Consider the following 16,956-nt stretch of genomic DNA (forward strand, 5'->3'; position numbering starts at 1 on the left):
CAAGCTGATCAACAAAATCAAGTAGCAGCAGATCCCTTTGTCCTCCAAGAATCTGAGCTTGAAGCTAGCCCATCTTCCCATGATTATGCAGATCTGAAAATGAGCCAGCTTGCTTTCATCCCCAATCCAGTGATCAAGAAGGGAGAGGAAAGCTCCCCATCACCTTTTGTCCCTCTGTCTACTCAAGTAAAAATCCCTCAAAGTTGCCCATCAAACGCTGAGGTAGGACAAAATTCACAGCCCAAGGCTGAAACTAATCATCTCAGTCTTGATATTCTAATACCTGCTCAGTTGGCCTTCACACAAAATGAAAGGGCGGCTTATCAAATGACAGAGGAAGAGAATGCACAGTCTTAGAACTCCTACTTAGATGTGGACTGTTTCAGGAAAAATGAAGGAGCAAATAATGTCTCTGTGTCCCCTGCACAAGAATACAATGGTGCATCTTTCATATTAGTTGTGTAGACTACAAAAGACACAGACAAGTACACAGCAGTCATGATTATTCAGCAGGTGTACAGAAGCTCACATAAAAAATATCCAAGGAGGAGACCACACAGAAGGGGAATGAAATTTGATCCCTATCTACCCATCAAGGTCAAATATCCTAAACTGTTTGAGGTAGAGGATCAAATAAATCTTGTTTTGCAGCTCTATGATGAAGGGGCCGAGAGCAGGAGAAACAATTTTGATGGCCCATCAGTTGGCCAATTTTTGAATGTTTTTGTTGTTTAAGGCTCTTAAGCCTTAATAATTATAAGTATTTTCTTTTACAAGTTTTAGTGTAGACTTTATCTGACTCCATGCCCAATGGATACTAGGCAATGTTTCAAAGCTGGTTTTGTATGCAGGCATTGGTCTACAAATCTTGAGACCTCACAGGGAGGGTCTCATCCCCAGAAGGAGCCAGTGTTAGCTCTACTATACAATTCAGCATTTGCAGGCTCAAAAGTACCATGGTTGTGTGTTTTCTTTGCTAAAAGGGAGCGTGAAAGAGTCATTTCTCCTCCTTCTCCTTTGGTTTCTTCATCCCCCATAGCCCTGCCTTATCTATTTCTTCTTACTGGAATCTCTTTGCTCCCCGTTCAAACACTTCATTTCACCGCTATATCGTTGTGTAAGCCTGTGTTTTTAAAGCCCTGAGCGCTAATTCTAAATCGCCATATGACCTGACTATATGACTCGGCGCTCTCAATTCATCCTCTGCCCTTCCTCGGCCCTTCATCGCTCTCCAATCTCCACCGTTGATCACCCTAATCTAACTGTCTGTGTGTTTTCCCGCCCGCACGTTAAACATCGTGCATTTCCTCTCAATCTGGCCGTCCATCGCACGATCGAACAGTTGACGCTTCCCCCGATCGCACGACTTGTGCACCCGTTAACCCGCGGGGGCGGTGGTTTGGCTGCCACACGTCATGTTTTGATTGGATCACGCGGCTATTTACGAATACCGCCTACCCCCGATAGGCAGTGCGGGGAATACCGCCCGCCCCTAAACCACCTACCCCCCAACCGTTATCTTTCGCGCTCTTTCATCTCCCGATCACCATCGGATCTGTGCAGATCGCGATCCAATGGCCCTTGTGTCCCCACTCGCATATCTCCTGATTCCTCTTACCAAACGATCTCCGTCGTCGATCTACGTGATCCGACGGCTGAGCATAGTTCTTCCGTTCAGTCTGCCTCCACCATTTTGTCTCTGTCCATAGCCTATCATGTGTACCCGAGGGAAGAAGGTTGTCAGTTTTTCAGTTCTCAGCGCAATAAATCCTCAACAACTGCATTTAAAAGAAAGCATGGCCAAAGAGGAAAAATGCAGAATTCGAGCAGATAACTGCATTAATTAGTCATGGAGCTTTGTACATATTACACTCTACCTATTCAGGAAGGACTGCAGAGAACCAGAAAGATCAAATTCATCCATTAAAACAGTCAAACTGCAGCAGAGGCCCATTTCAAAAAATTAATGTGGTTGGTGGTTCATTAAGACACCTCCACGCATAGCACAACACAACAATTTTGTAATCAACCTCTATATATATCCAGAAGATAGAATATAATAGGTTGATGAATGTTATTTTGTTGTAAGCTTCAACTTTTGGATACTATAACTACTGTGATACCTGCAACGTCTGGTCTTCATTTTCAGCTAATGCAAGCTTCTTTTGCTATTAATTACTCACTTTCCACTTCTTCTTCTTTGTTCCAGACTGTGTCTATTATGCATTTATTCATGTGTTGTAGATGTTTAGCATTAGAGGGGTTGTCATCCCACCTCTGTGTTTGAATCTAGCATGTATCATTCAATTTGTATGTAGGTTTCTATTATTTTAATGCTAGAGAGCTGTCATCTTGTCTGTGCATTAGGAAACAGATTTACAGACCTTTTAACTGGTTGCAGCCGGCCATCACAGGGTCCTGTGCATCTGCTGGTGTGGTCAGTCTTCTCCATCATCACATTTTCCTTAAACTGTGAGTAATTGGTGGTCTAAAGCCTTGTAGTCTGGGGGTGTTCACCCATGTCTGGGGTTAAGCATAGTAGAAGTGGTTATCTAGCTTGAATATGCAGCATTTCTTTCATTCTTCCACCATTTATCCAACATTTTGTTGATTTTTCATCCATCATTTATCCATCATTTTGTTGAGTTTGTAATGTTCCCGAGCATCTCTGATATACAACCTAGGAGAGTTTCTTGGGGTGATAACAATTCTTATTTCTAGTAAAAATATTTCGCAAAGCTGCAGAGGTAATTTCGCCAAGGTGTGGAAGTGTGGAGGTCTATGACATTAGCGAAGGTGATTTCGCCGACCTGGATTGAGCAGAGCTATTACATAGAATTAAAAATCACAGTATTCACTCACAACAAAAAGACACGATAAAATAGAGTAATTTTGGAGCAAAAATAAAACTTAGGATTAACTTCTAATACATGAGGAATACATTCATGAGACTGCAGCTCATTCACCAAGTAAAACAAGGTTTACATAGATTTACATTCACGCAGAATAACACACAGTAAAACACAGTAACTTTGTTTTCACGCACCCACCAAAAATTGCTCCACCATTTTCTCCTCGGGGACTTGAGCGCTCTCCGACTCTCTTACTCTCTAACATATTCAAAATGAATTTTACATTCATATTTAACTCAACATACAATTTTACATTTAATTCATGATACAACAATAATTAATATGTTGTATGTTGTTGTTGAGTGTAATCAGAATGGCTCAGATGTTTTTGGAGTCTCTAACATATTCAAAATGAATATTACATTCATATTTAACTCAACATACAATTTTACATTTAATTCATGATAGAGCAATAATTAATATGTTGTTGCTGAGTGTAATCAGAATCGCTCAAGTGTTTTTGGAGTGTGGGCAATAGTCGCTGAATGAATGCTTGCACATATCTATTTACCAAAGTACATTAATTGCTTTAAATTCCTTACTGCATTTCAGAATGGTTCGCATGTGCTTCAGTCCTTCCATCTTCAAACACAAAGACAACCTGCAAAAATACATCTGAGAAATATGGTTGTTGTCAGGTTAATATGGTTGTTGTCAGGTTATTTATTGGGATGGTTGGAATTATTATTCAAAACACAATAATACTACATTCATTGTGTTTTACCGTTATCCTTACAGAGGATAGAACATGTTACTAGATTTACTTTATAAATGTTTGTCTACTCGGGGAAAAATTCTACGCTATTCATGTGAAGATAAAAATTCACATAGATAAACAAATTCCATCTCCGATATCATTACAATCCAGAAGAATTATATACCCCGAAAATGTATAACCAGATAAAATTCAGCTAATAGTTGTTGCCAATATATCAAGGTGGAATGACAAGAAAAAGGTGTTGGGCATACACCACACTCAACCTTTTCTGTTCCCGAGCTTGGAACCTGAACCTGTAGGTGAACAGTGCAAGTAGGACAAGCGACCTCTCGCATTTTTTTACCCATTCCGTCAGAAGTAGACTGATCAGATGGAAGTGGAGACGAACCGATAAAGTTATCAGAACTTCCTTTGCGATTTCTCCCAATTTCCTCTATAAGCCTTTTCGCAAGATCATCATGACTCCATTGTGCTTTGCCTTTGCTGCTTGATTTTTTTGTACCTGTCAACCTTTGTGTGATAACTTTTGCCAAATAGTTGTCACAGACTCCAACTGGTTGAGCATCCTTGTCTGCGGTAAGTGGAGCCTTTCCTTGTGTACACTTCTCACAACATACATCACCACAGTTTTTACAATGATGCCTTCAGAAAAATACTCCAAAATTTGTGCCACATGCTTTACATGTCACAGCTTCATCAGGAACCCAATGTTGCTTTTCTTCTATAGATCTCTTCAATGTGATCCAATAGTGAAGTGAACTTCTCCTTTTCTCTGTGATTTGGTCATATGTTTTGTTTTTGTCACTATTATTTGTGTCATCCACCATCTCTCGAAGCTGAACACAAGCAGCTGCCACTGTGTCAAGAATTGTACTTGTGGTATAGCAATTTGATTGTAACCTGATCGTCCTTATCAAGATCACCTGAACCTTTTTCCCAGAAAGTATACACTGAAGGATCATTCACCTCCCATTTTGTAATATTCTCAAACGCATAGATTCTTAATGTTCTATTTGTGCTTGGATCCTACATCTGAAGCCCATCTAGACCAATCTAGCAAAGCACATCCAAGGAAGTATGAGAACTTGAATCTGGAAGTATCTTCACCCTGAATTTCTACACGTCGTTTCTCCATCCTACATTTCAACATTTGGGACAACCTTTGTAATCTTTGCCGAATTCCCATAATCATCAAACGCTGCTAGGGTGTTTGAACCTACACCTGCACCTGTACCTGTGCCACGGGCACCATATGGCTCAGTTCGCCCACCATCGTATTAAACTTCACCTCCAAAACCATCATCGTCAACATCAAAACCGCTCTTAACTTAATCTTGATATTTTCCAACTGGGTTTTCATAATATTTCTGAGAAAAACTAGTGTGCTGAAAGGACTTACAACATTCCAACAATTTTTTCTCAGTGATTTCTTTTCTCTAAAAAGGTTTATTGTTTCATTAAATTGATTTATAATTTCGGATGACTAATGTAAGCATGCATAAGCTTACATTAGTCATGGTCGTGTAGCCCGAGTGGTTGAGATGGCCGGCTTATCGCCTCCCTCTGCAGCGTATCGTGTCAATCACACTTCTTGTACATATGTTATAATGTAAAAAATTGTGATTATCGAGTTTATTAAGCTTCTTCAAGAGGGACTAACTGCCCTTCTATTTTTATTTTTTTTAAATGTAAGCATATACAAATCATGAAGAATCTCTAATATACCCTACGTGCACAATAAACTCAATGAACATTAACAACAATAGTGAGACAATTAAATTTTATCCAAAAACTAAAATCAATTTCACAGTGAAGTCTTATTCCCTGAAATCTGAGTCTGCTCACTCCGACAAACAAAATTAAATTTTATCCAAAAATTGAAATCAATTTAACAGTGAAGTCTTATTGGCCAAAATTTGGGTTTTTGCTCACTCCAACTCACAATTCATAGCTAAGACAATTTAGCGGAAATACAAAGCGCTGAACACGATTATGAAATAAATACTTAGATTTATTTATTTTATTTTTTTATGAATTTAATTAGCTCTTCCGGACATTACTAAATAAATATTTTATTTATTTATTTATTTTTTATAAATTTAATTAGCTTTTCTGCAATTTAATAATTTAGTTTTTTTTACTAAATTTTCTTTTTAATAATTCTCACACAACTAGTGAAATAAATTATATAAAATATAACCACTATTTTTTGACATAAATAAACTTTCACTTTAATTTAAAATTTAAATAAAACAAAATTTAAAACTGATAAAACAAAACACATAATTTTAAAATTTTGAAGCATACATAAACGAATTAAGTAATATATAGATATATATAACACTTTTAATATAAGAGTCTTAATTTATTACCCTAACATTTTATCCTCTCTCGGATCACATAGGAGAGCTTTTCATTCGCATGTGGGGCGAAGCAATTGTAAATTCTGCGTTCATCCCATTGAGACGTACTTACGCTAAAGTCAATTTTTCTTATTAGAAAACCTTAACATCCTTGTTATATTTTATGTTAAATGTATGTGAACGATTAGATAGGCTTAAGCGGTGATAAAATGCATATTTTTTCTAATTGTACATGGTATATAAATACACTTATGGTTTTGTTTTAATTAAACATAGTATTTAAGCGTATATATGGTTTTGTCATCATTTTTAACATATTTTGGTGTGCAAATGTGTGTTAAATGGGTTCCACTCGTTAGTGAGGTCAGAAAATCACATATTGGTTTTGGCCAATATATTGTCATTTGTATTCAACATACACGATTCTTCATGTGTTTTATGATGTAGATCCAGAATGAGTAAATATTTTTTTGGAAAGATTTTGTTTTGCACGATTAATAAAATCTATTTTATTTATCTTATACATTAAAAGACATCTAATTTGCTAACTTTAAAATCTAATAATCAAAACAAGGAGTAAGGAACGCTAGCTATCGGACCTTGTTAAATTCTGTGATCTGCGATCATCCATCCTAAGCCCCTCTCCCTAAAGTTAGGAAGGGATTTAATTTAACATATTATATGATTATAATTTTCAAATTGCTAAGACGTAATTTTTTTTATATATTTTAAATAATATTTATATATTAATTATATATTTTTAAATTTTATATTGAAATAGCTAATTAAAAATATATATATAAGGAAATAAAAAGTTAAACTTGGATTTCACATATTTGTTTGAAATTTAACTAATCTGAAATATATTTACTGTAATTTATTTGATTTATTTTTAATTTATGTTATAGAGAGGATGTTTCCTGATTAATTTTTATATGTTTTGTTTTTTTTCTTTTTCTTGAGCTCAGTTCTATTGTTTTCAAAATTTGTATGTTACATCAAAAGATAGATTTAATTTATAATTCTTTCAATGGGGAGTTCTGACCATAATGAGAAAATGGTCTTTGTAGAGAGGACAAAGATAATTGAACAAAAAAAAAAAAATTATTACAAAAGGCAAATGATTACTGTTCCTCTCCCGAGATACATTGCCTAGAAATACCAATATCATAAGACACACATAACATGGACATTAGATAACTATTTTGAGAGTTTTAAGTCCAAGACTGCAATTTACACAGGTTCCTTTGAGCCCTCATGAGTTGTTTCCATAATTGGGGGTATGCGAAGGCGGTGCTCAATTTTGTCTAACATGTGATCCACTTTACTCAAATGGAAGTGAAGGAAATCTAGAGAAAGAAGGATGTCCTCTCGATGCTCTAGTTTGTCCACTAACTGTGTCCTAATAAGAATATCATTTGTCAATACAGGTCTATAGTTTGCATGTACTAATTGAACTGACCCCTGGTATGCCTAATGTCAGGTAACCAATCATGGCATTCAAGTAAGACCATTGTGTCTAAGGGAGGGGCTTTATGCATGGGAAATTCATCCTCAACTTAAGCAATTTCCTCCTAGATAGAACCTAGCATCAGTGCCTGATATTGCCAAGAAAAGTCCTCCATTCGGTGATGCATGCAATATTGCCCCCATTAGGAAACTTCCTGATAATAAGTTGCCCCCTCCTAACTTGAAACCTATGACATGGAATGAGGCCTTAAGACTGTTGAATAGAAACATGAATAAAGGATTGAAGACAATTGGTTATGTCTAAACCACATAGTACTTGCAGCACTAATTACCTCTCAGACGGATGACCTGTATTGGATATGGGGTGTTCCAAAAATTCTATTAGTCAAGCCCACAATAAAGGAGGTGGAACATTAGTCTCACTAAACCACCTCCTCCAGAATATTGGCCTCCATAATAAAATAATTATTCCACTAACTAATAAAGGAAATTGTGATTTATCTATAGAATCAGCAAACCAGAAATTTAAAAAAGCAGACAACAATAGGGTGATGGGGACACCAATGTATAAACAAATTCTATGTACATAAGAGCCACCATGAAAGCTAGGATATGCAGAAATATTCCCAAATTCCCCCACTGCCCACAACTAGATGAGCCCATTCATTGCTTCCCTCCCTCTACCACTATAGTTACACAGATTATTGAATCTAGGAGAGGGACATCTCAAACAATCAATCACATAGACCAGCCCATGGAAGAAAGGGACAAAAGAACCCAACCATCATTCCCTCCTAATCGTTTAGAGATCCCGTAGCAGGAGATCATAATAATATTCTATAGTGTCTATACAAATAACTATCCAGGCCAAGGCCAAGAAAACCAAATTCACACAAAGAGGAAATAATTGAGAATTGCAAGCATAGGAGTAGAGTCAACCTTGAAGGCCAACAACTTCACCCTTAATTCCAGAGTGAAACAACTGTAACTAGATCCCACTCACACCTAAAAACAAGGACAATACTATTATCCATCCATGCACGCTCTAGTTGATGACGAGCTTGTAATTTGGAAATAATGGAATACTAAAACCAAAGTCTAGAAACATACAAAATTTACCCTTAGATTATTTCTTTTTCAAATGATAGAGATAAAAGGTTGTCCCTCTATGTTGGAGAAATGGTTAGGCAGGTAACCAAAAACGTTGTGTTCAATTGTCTAGATGAGAATAGCAGAACCATGTAGAATGCAAAACAATTAGGGGAAAGGTAGCTTCACCTTGCAAACTTCTTTTATGCCTTTCCCTAGTACACTCGCTCTAAACACTAGCGAGGAAGGCATGAACTACACCTCTCATTTCCTTCTTTTTAAAATCAAATCTCCAACACTCCCCTAGTACAAATTGATCAAATTGGTTGTCATTATTTTCCCTCCTTCCATTGCATCAATGCACTGTCATTTCTCTCTGCCCGCGACCCATTGTCTTCTCGTCATCAATGATAACATTAAGTCTTGCACAATATCCACTAATCACATGTAGTTTGTGCATTAAACACCATTGGGCATGGGTGCCACATCCCCCAACACATTTTCCATGTGTGGTGGTAGTGTCATGACCCCTCCCCCCTTTCCCCCTCCCCCCCCTCTTCTAGGTTTGTCACCCAATCTGGGTATCTTTATATGAAAATTTTAAAATAAATATGCTTTTGAATTTTCTTTTAGGGTTTTTTCATATATATATATATATATATGGAAGAAAGAAATCATGAAGATGGGGAAGGGATTTGGATCTCATTTTGATTCATAATTTTGCAGGGGTTTTCATATTTTCTATTTTTGTTTCGCTAATTTTACAAGATGGAAGGAAGAAATCATGAAGATGGGGAAGGGATTGGATCTCATTTTGATTCATAATTTCGCAGGGGTTTTTTGATTTTCGATTTTTGTTTCTCTAATTTTACTAGTGGGTCTCGTTGTATCTATATCCTTACTTTTGTTGATTCTGAATAGTGATATCCTTTCCTTTTGTGCTTCATTGAACCACCTCGCCTTTCTCCTCCTTTCTTATTTGAGATGGTTACTGCCTCACTAAAAAGCCCTTCACTATTTTTTATGCCATATGGAGTTTGGCTATGAAAATTTTGTGCACTATGAGAATATTCCCCCATGTGGATTGATCTTATGGTCATAGTTGGAGTAACCCCCCCTCCTGATTACATCACCTCTCCCTATCTTATTGGATTCCCATATCTTTCTATGACATGTTCAGATGGAATAGGTGGTAGCTTGCAATTTTTGTCTTTTATTTTTCTATCTAGTTCTCAATGCCCTTGACCTCTTTCTTTCCCCCTTCTATGTCCAGGCTCCCACTTGAATCTTCATCTCCACTTGGGTTTTCTACACCTCCCTTCATGCCTGGTGAATCTGTGTCAATGCATAGAAGGGATTAGTTCATTTTCTAATGTCGTGAAACAAAAATCTTAATTGTTGCAAGGATATCGATCTAGATAGAGCCATGGATTTCTATGGCATAACGTTGGTTGGATAATTTGATGCCAAATATTTCTTCATAACATCTTTGAGATCATAGTTGTCTTCTTCTTGGCAGCCACTATTAGCACATTTTCCAGTACTCCATGTTTTCATTTGGGGGTGGTTGACATTTATTTTCCAAATGAAAGCAAATTGTTCTCACACTTTAAATCATAATTGGCATTGGGGATAGGATGGACTTTTTCTTAAATATTGGTTTATGGATTTTGATTTGGAAAGTGACCTAATGGATAATCTAAAGGTTTGCACCCTTTTCTTAGGGCTACCCCTTCACTTTTAGACATCATATTTTTTCATGGCCATCGAAAACGAAATTGGTTCATAGGTTGGGGTTGTAACAACCCCTAGTTGATTTTCTATGTAAATAAAATAAAACCAAGGTGATGGGACACATATTCAAAGTTGAATGTTGGGAAAAAAATTATAGTGGCCATCACTTATGGTTTATTTATGGCTATGGAAATTGGCAAAGGCAAAGGGGCAATATTTGGCATTTAATTATGAAAATAAAAGAAAATGGGAGAAAAGCAAGGTGAAGAGACACAAATATGCATCCAAAGGAAATTAGAGGAATAATTAAGGAAAAATGAAGGAAAATGAAGAAAATAGAGGCATCAATGATAAAAAGACATCAGAAAAATAATTGGCAGCTTTTTTGTCAGTTGTAACCTTTGGACAATTTTGAGTTGAGCTCTTGCTCATTCTCTCTTACGCTCTTCCACACTTAAAATATTCTTGGAGCACTCTAGCATTCATTCATATTTGGAAGACAACGAGAAAGAAAGAAAAGAGCAAGCAACAAAAAGAAAGGAAGTGCAAGGAGACCATTGGATCAACAACTACAGTTGGGCTGTTTTTCACGTAACAAGTTGCATGTATGATTTCCTTGCTGGTTTTTGGATGCATGGTATATGCATGTGGTTACTTGGTCATTTTTTCCATTGGCATGGATATTTTCCTAGATTGAAAGTGGTTTCAAACTTGCCTTTCCATTTCCTAGATAGCCATGGTGTTGTGGGATCCCTACTCATTTTATGATTGGTTCTTGGGTTCCCTATGGTTATGGGTTGGAACAAATTCTCTAGAGCCCTTAAACAACTTGGTTTTGCTAGAGGTTGTGGGTTGAGTTACTAGTCCCTGGAGCTTATGTGTTGGGACAAATTCTTTGGACCCCTAAGCTAGCTAGGGTTCCCTCGAGGGCGTGGGTTAATTTACTAGTTCCTGGAGCCCTGGACAATTTGGGTAGATACCAATCTAGTTTTTGTTAGTGATTTCTAGACCGATTAGGTGAAATCACTGTGGTGGAGGGTTGAGGTGGTTTGGCCTTTGGAGGCCCTATTTAGTTTTGTTTTGGTTTAACCCTTATGATCCCACATTGATGCTTGGTATAAGGCATAGGGGTGATTGGTTGAAAGAGAGATTTGGTTCAGCCCAATCTGTAGTCAATTGGTACATGGAAGTCCTAATTTGGTTGGCATTTTGATATGATAATATGAGTTATTTTCGTATTGTGATCTATGATCATTTGTATTGATTATTATGGTGATCTTATGGTTGCTTTTCATGGTTTCTATACTAGTTATATGCTAGTTATATGATGTATTCTCGTTATGGCTCTTGTTCATGATTTGATAAGTTACTAGATGGTTGATGAATGCATGGGTTAACAAGTGTTATTATCGATAGGTAGAGAGGGCATACAACATTCTTGGTGATTCTTCGATGGAATTTAGAAGTTTATGATCATATATGCATTCATTACCTATAGCTTACATGTTTACCATATGTTTGACGAAATGTCTATCTTACATTAGGCATGTATTGGTCAAGATAATTCTCAAGATTTAACTATTTAGCATTGTTATAATAATTTTCATGACTCTAGAAAGTTACAGGAAGTTTTGGGTAGTGGTCCAAAAGCTAGCCTGAAATAGTGCCATAGATCTCATGACCACACACACTGAACTGTGGATTCTGATTCATAACCGCATGGATACAACCTTTTGGGTGTGGTTATAGCCTCTCAACCACATGCATGAAGTGTTATGTGTGCAATTGGGGAGTAGACCTAGTTAAAAAGAGTTCCATTTCAAGAATTAATCACCTAGGGTGGTTGTGAGGCTCCTGAGTGATTTGTAGTCTTTGAGGGATGCTAGTTTTTTTTTCTTATTTGTAGGCCCCACTTCCATTACTAGAACTTGGAGGTCGGGTCATATCACATGAACACTAAACTCATTTTTACCTTGGAGAGCTTGTAAAAGTGGGTAAGTGTGGGGTGTGGTAGTTACATGGTGATATCAGAACTTCCAGGTTCAAACACTTGGATTGGATGGGCTAAATTCATATGCTTATGCATGCATGTGAGTTTTTTTGTGTTCATCATGCATGCATGTAGGTTACTTCTTGTTATGATCATGTTATTGATGTATGAGTTCATATGCTTGTCAATATTATATCATGTTAATATGGACTGAGTTGTGCAGATGAGATAACCTCCCCTGAGATACATTGAAGTATGATTTTGATTATGTTTGTATTTGATTTATCTAACATGGAATGTTTGTAGAAGATAGAATAATCATCATAGATGAAGAGAATAATGATGGACTACAGTTCACATGACTCCCCTTACAAGCCTTATGATAATTCAAAGGAATGGGATAGGTCAGTTGAGCGACATGGAGAAGAGAATTCTCCTGATAACAGATACATTGAGAGGTTTGAAGGCAGAAATTAGAAGTTGTAAGGAAGATAATAATAGGTTGATTGAGGCACATGAAAGACTTTCCACATCTCAAGAAATGAAAGAAGAAGTCAATGTAGTCATCCTTCAGAATCCTTCAAATTTGTAGAAGCAGACACAGATGGGATTACTCATGGACAGGAGGAAAATACTAATGGGGCATATGGAAGCAGGTCACATGGAGGACACACGTTGGACACAGATGATACAGTTAGAAGTGGCATATCTTTGGATACACCTGATAGGAGGGGTAGTACTTATGGATTTCATTCTAGTTTAGGTTATGAGAGGCATCATCACCATAAATGGTATCATCCTTATAGGAGGGGAGAGAGGGGATATTTTCCATAAGAGTTCAAGAAATCCAAGCCTCCTACATTCAATGGAGAAATGAAGAGAACATTAGATACAGAAGCATAGTTTCTCGGAATGAAGAAGCTATTCAAATTGGATGAGTATTCAAAGAACATGAAAGCTAAGATATCTTCCTTCAATCTCAAAGGGAATAAGATATCTAGTGGGAAGATGTGAAGAATGTTAGAAGCATTAGAGAAGAGGAGCTGAGTTGGGATAAGATTCAGAGACTCTTAAGGAAGAACTACTTTTCTGAAAGATACTACGATGACAGGGCCAAGAAATTCTATGAGATGAAGATGGGTTATATGATAGCTGATGAGTTCACTAGCATATTTATGGATCTGTTGAGGTTTGTACCTTATCTTAAAGATGAGAAAGCAAAGATTAAAATGTTCATCAGTGGTTTTCTAGTAGCATTCAAAGACCATATTGAGTTTAATGAGCCTTGGTCGTAGGAGGAACCCATTAGGAAGCTGAAGCATTGTTATTAGAAGTCAAAGCACAAGTATGCGCCTAAGAAGGATTGGAAAGGGAATAAGAAGGCTAAGGGAAAGTGGGATAAGAAACAAGGAAGACTTTAGGATGCAAGTGGAAAGGAGAATGTAGCACCATACAAGAATTTTAATGCAGTTGATAAAGGACATGGGCCTCAGCCCAGGGAGTAGAATGAGGGTAATGGTAGGAAGCCTTTGAGTTGTTGGAGTTGTGGTGGAGAGAATCACAAGAGTGAGTTCCCATCACATTAGGGTGGTAAGCCTCATATTCAGAGTGCTCAGGAGGCACAAAAAGTTTGGATGTTGGTTAGAGCATTCCTCATATCTATGTTGCAATGAATAACAGGCAGGAAGATCATCAGGCATTCATTACTGAGATGGAAGGTAAGCTTGTTAGGATATTCCGACACATAGGAAATAGTTAAGTTAACTTGGTCTAGTATAGAGTTAGGTATAGAGTTAGGTAAAGTGTGTTTCTTTACCATTGTACATTTTGTAACTTACATTCCGACGGTCACGATATGTAGTGATCCGACGGTTCACTCTCTCCTCGGTATTACTGACACTTGATCCGTGGCTTGACACTCGATTGGTCCATGAGTTCTATTTAAAGTGCATGGAGGGTCATTGTTCGGGTAATCTGTCTATGAGAGAAAGTTTATGTAAATTTTCATTCTTTGATTAATAAATTACCTGAAGTGGCCACGTTGGCTCAGGCCGTGGACTGTTTCCCTCTTTGAGGGTTTTAACCACGTCAAAAATACTGGTGTATTGATTTGAGATCTGGTTGTGAGCGGTGTCCTTTTAGTGTTCTTTCTGAGGAACTTACCCTGTAAATTCCTACATGGTATCGGAGCTATTTGAGGGCCGCGTCCGTTGGTGATCCAAATCTGAAGCCGGTAGAACTGCATGCGGCTGTCGTTTCCTAGATCTACTGTTTCTGACTGCTTTCGGGCCGAGAGGACTGCTCTGTTGTGTTCGGAGCATCTGTTCCAGTGAGGAACCCCTTTCATTTCACGCGAAAAGGTTTCCGGTAGCCCTATCTGCGTCATTTTTAAGATCTGGAGGTATACAGTGTTTATCTGCAGTTTACTGTTATTTTCTCTCTGGTTATTTCGGTTTCTGTTTATTTAGCTTTTTTTATTACCGGATCTATACCTTTCATTTCTGCGTATGCTCTTTGCCCTGCAACTATGTGCGATCTGGGCAAATCAGAAACAGAAAGGAAGTTTTTTTTCTCATGCGTATGCTCTTTTCCCTGCACCTTAGTGTGATCTTGGAAAATCAGAAACATTGAGAAAAATATTTAGTTTCCGGCTAAAGCTAACTTTGAGCCGTAAGGTTTGTTTTTCTTTGCATATTCGTGTTGGGTTTTGTGTTTTTGTTTTGTAGGAAAAAAGAGCTTTCTCAAGGCAAGCACGCAACCCAAGCCCCCCCCCCCCCCCCCCCTCTCTCTCTCTCTCTCTCTCAAATTTTTTGTATAGCTCAATTGGTTCAAAGCTATTTTAAGAGAGTAGAGGTCTTGGGTTCAAATCTCCATTTTGTGGGGGCGTTTTTTTTCATTCCTGCACATTCGCGCACTTTGCCGGCAACTTCAACAATTTTTTTTCAAAAAGCCATAACTTCTTCATCCGGAAGCCTTTTTCAGAGCCGTTTTTTTTAAAACAGCCTAATTTTTCGAGATCTATCCATTGGAACACTTACTTTCAGCATTTTCAGCTTCAGTTTAAAAAAAAAAAATGGAAAGTCCATGCCAAGTCATTCTTGACAGCACTAACTACTTCCAATGGATACCCTACATGGAAGATTTACTTAGAAGTAAAGGTCTCTACAGAATAGCCACAGGCCAAGAGAAGAAACCAAAAGATGAAGACAAGGCTGCAAAATGGGAAAATAGACAAGATCAAGCACGTGGTTTGATAGGGATGTCTATTTCTCCTGATCTTAGATTCCATATTGCAGAACTTGATACTCCTCATGAAGCATTGGAACAAATCACTAAAGTTTTTGGGATTAAAAATGAAATTAGAGCCCATCAACTTGAAAATGAGTTGCTTACATTGGATCCTAATAATTTTTCTTGCATTGAAGATTTCTTGTCCAAATTCAAGACCCTTAGATATCTCTTGGAAGGTGTTAAGGTTAAGAAAGAAGATAGTAACCTTATTTATTCCATCCTTACTAAGTTGGGACCAGCCTACTCTGTATTTGTTTCCACCTTCCATTCTACAAGGGAAGCTTTCATTTGTCAAGGAAAAGACTACAAGGCCCCTTCCTTTGACTCTTTTTGTGATTCTTTAATAAGAGAACAAGAAAAACTCTTACACCTTGGTCTTCTTAATCTTGGAAACTCTTCCAAGAAAGCGTTAGCCGCCCAGCAGCAACCAAATTCAAAGAATCCTAAGAAGTCATATCCTAAAAAGAATGGTCCTAAACCAAACAAGGGTCCTAAGCAAACTCAGCCTCAAAATGAAAGATCATTTCAGCAAAATGATAAGACCAATAAAAACAAATGGAAGAAGACTGATAGACATTGTAACTTTTGTAATCGAGATGGCCACTTAGAATCTAAATGCTTTAAGAAGATGGAAGCCTTGGAAGCCACAATGAAGAAACATAACATCCATGTGGAGCATTCTTCAACTTCAACTTCAACTTCATCTTCAGGAATGGCACTTTCTGCATGTCGTTGTCAATCATCTCAGTCTGGTTATGCATTAAATGTATCTTCTTCTTCTCATTCTCATGAGTGGCTCATTGATTCTGGAGCCTCTTATCACATGGCCAAAAACAAAGCCATGTTTTCTTCTTTAAATGATTGTAACACCAAAAATATATATGTTGGTGATGATAGATCTCTTAATGTTGTAGGGACTGGAACTGTTCATCTAGACAATGGTCAGTTTAATGATGTATTATGTGTTCCAACCTTATCCTGCAACCTTCTATCTGTATATCAGATAACTCATTCAGGTGAAGGTAAAATTGTTGAATTTTCACCTCATGATGTTGTAATCAAGGATCTAAGAGATCCTAAACAGATTCTAGCTACTGGTATTGCTGATGATTCCACAAGGTTGTATAAGTTTCACAACTTTGGGTCATCAAATCTTCCCTCAGTATTTGTTGCTCATAATGATGAAGTGAGCAAACTTTGGCATGAGCGATTTGGTCACTTAAACTATCGCTCCCTTCAGCATCTATGTAAAGAAAATATGGTGACAGGTCTTCCTATGGTATCTTGCAGAGATGGTGTTTGTTCCGGATGTGTACTCGGAAAACATCATCGGGACAGTTTTGAAAAACGTGCCTCTTGGCACGCCTCAGCCCCTTTACAGCTTGTGCA

The 16,956-nt window shown here is 37.5% G+C and overlaps 1 pseudogene; it reads right to left on the bottom strand.

The window, feature by feature from the left end:
• Positions 1-3,450: 3,450 nt before the first annotated feature.
• Positions 3,451-5,147, bottom strand: LOC149231606 (protein FREE1-like; annotated as a pseudogene).
• Positions 5,148-16,956: the final 11,809 nt, after the last annotated feature.

The sequence above is a fragment of the Pinus tabuliformis genome, chromosome J, assembly GCF_031772625.1.
Source record: "Pinus tabuliformis cultivar Carrire ecotype Pingquan chromosome J, CPIR1, whole genome shotgun sequence".
In the NCBI taxonomy this organism is placed as follows: Eukaryota; Viridiplantae; Streptophyta; class Pinopsida; order Pinales; family Pinaceae; genus Pinus; species Pinus tabuliformis.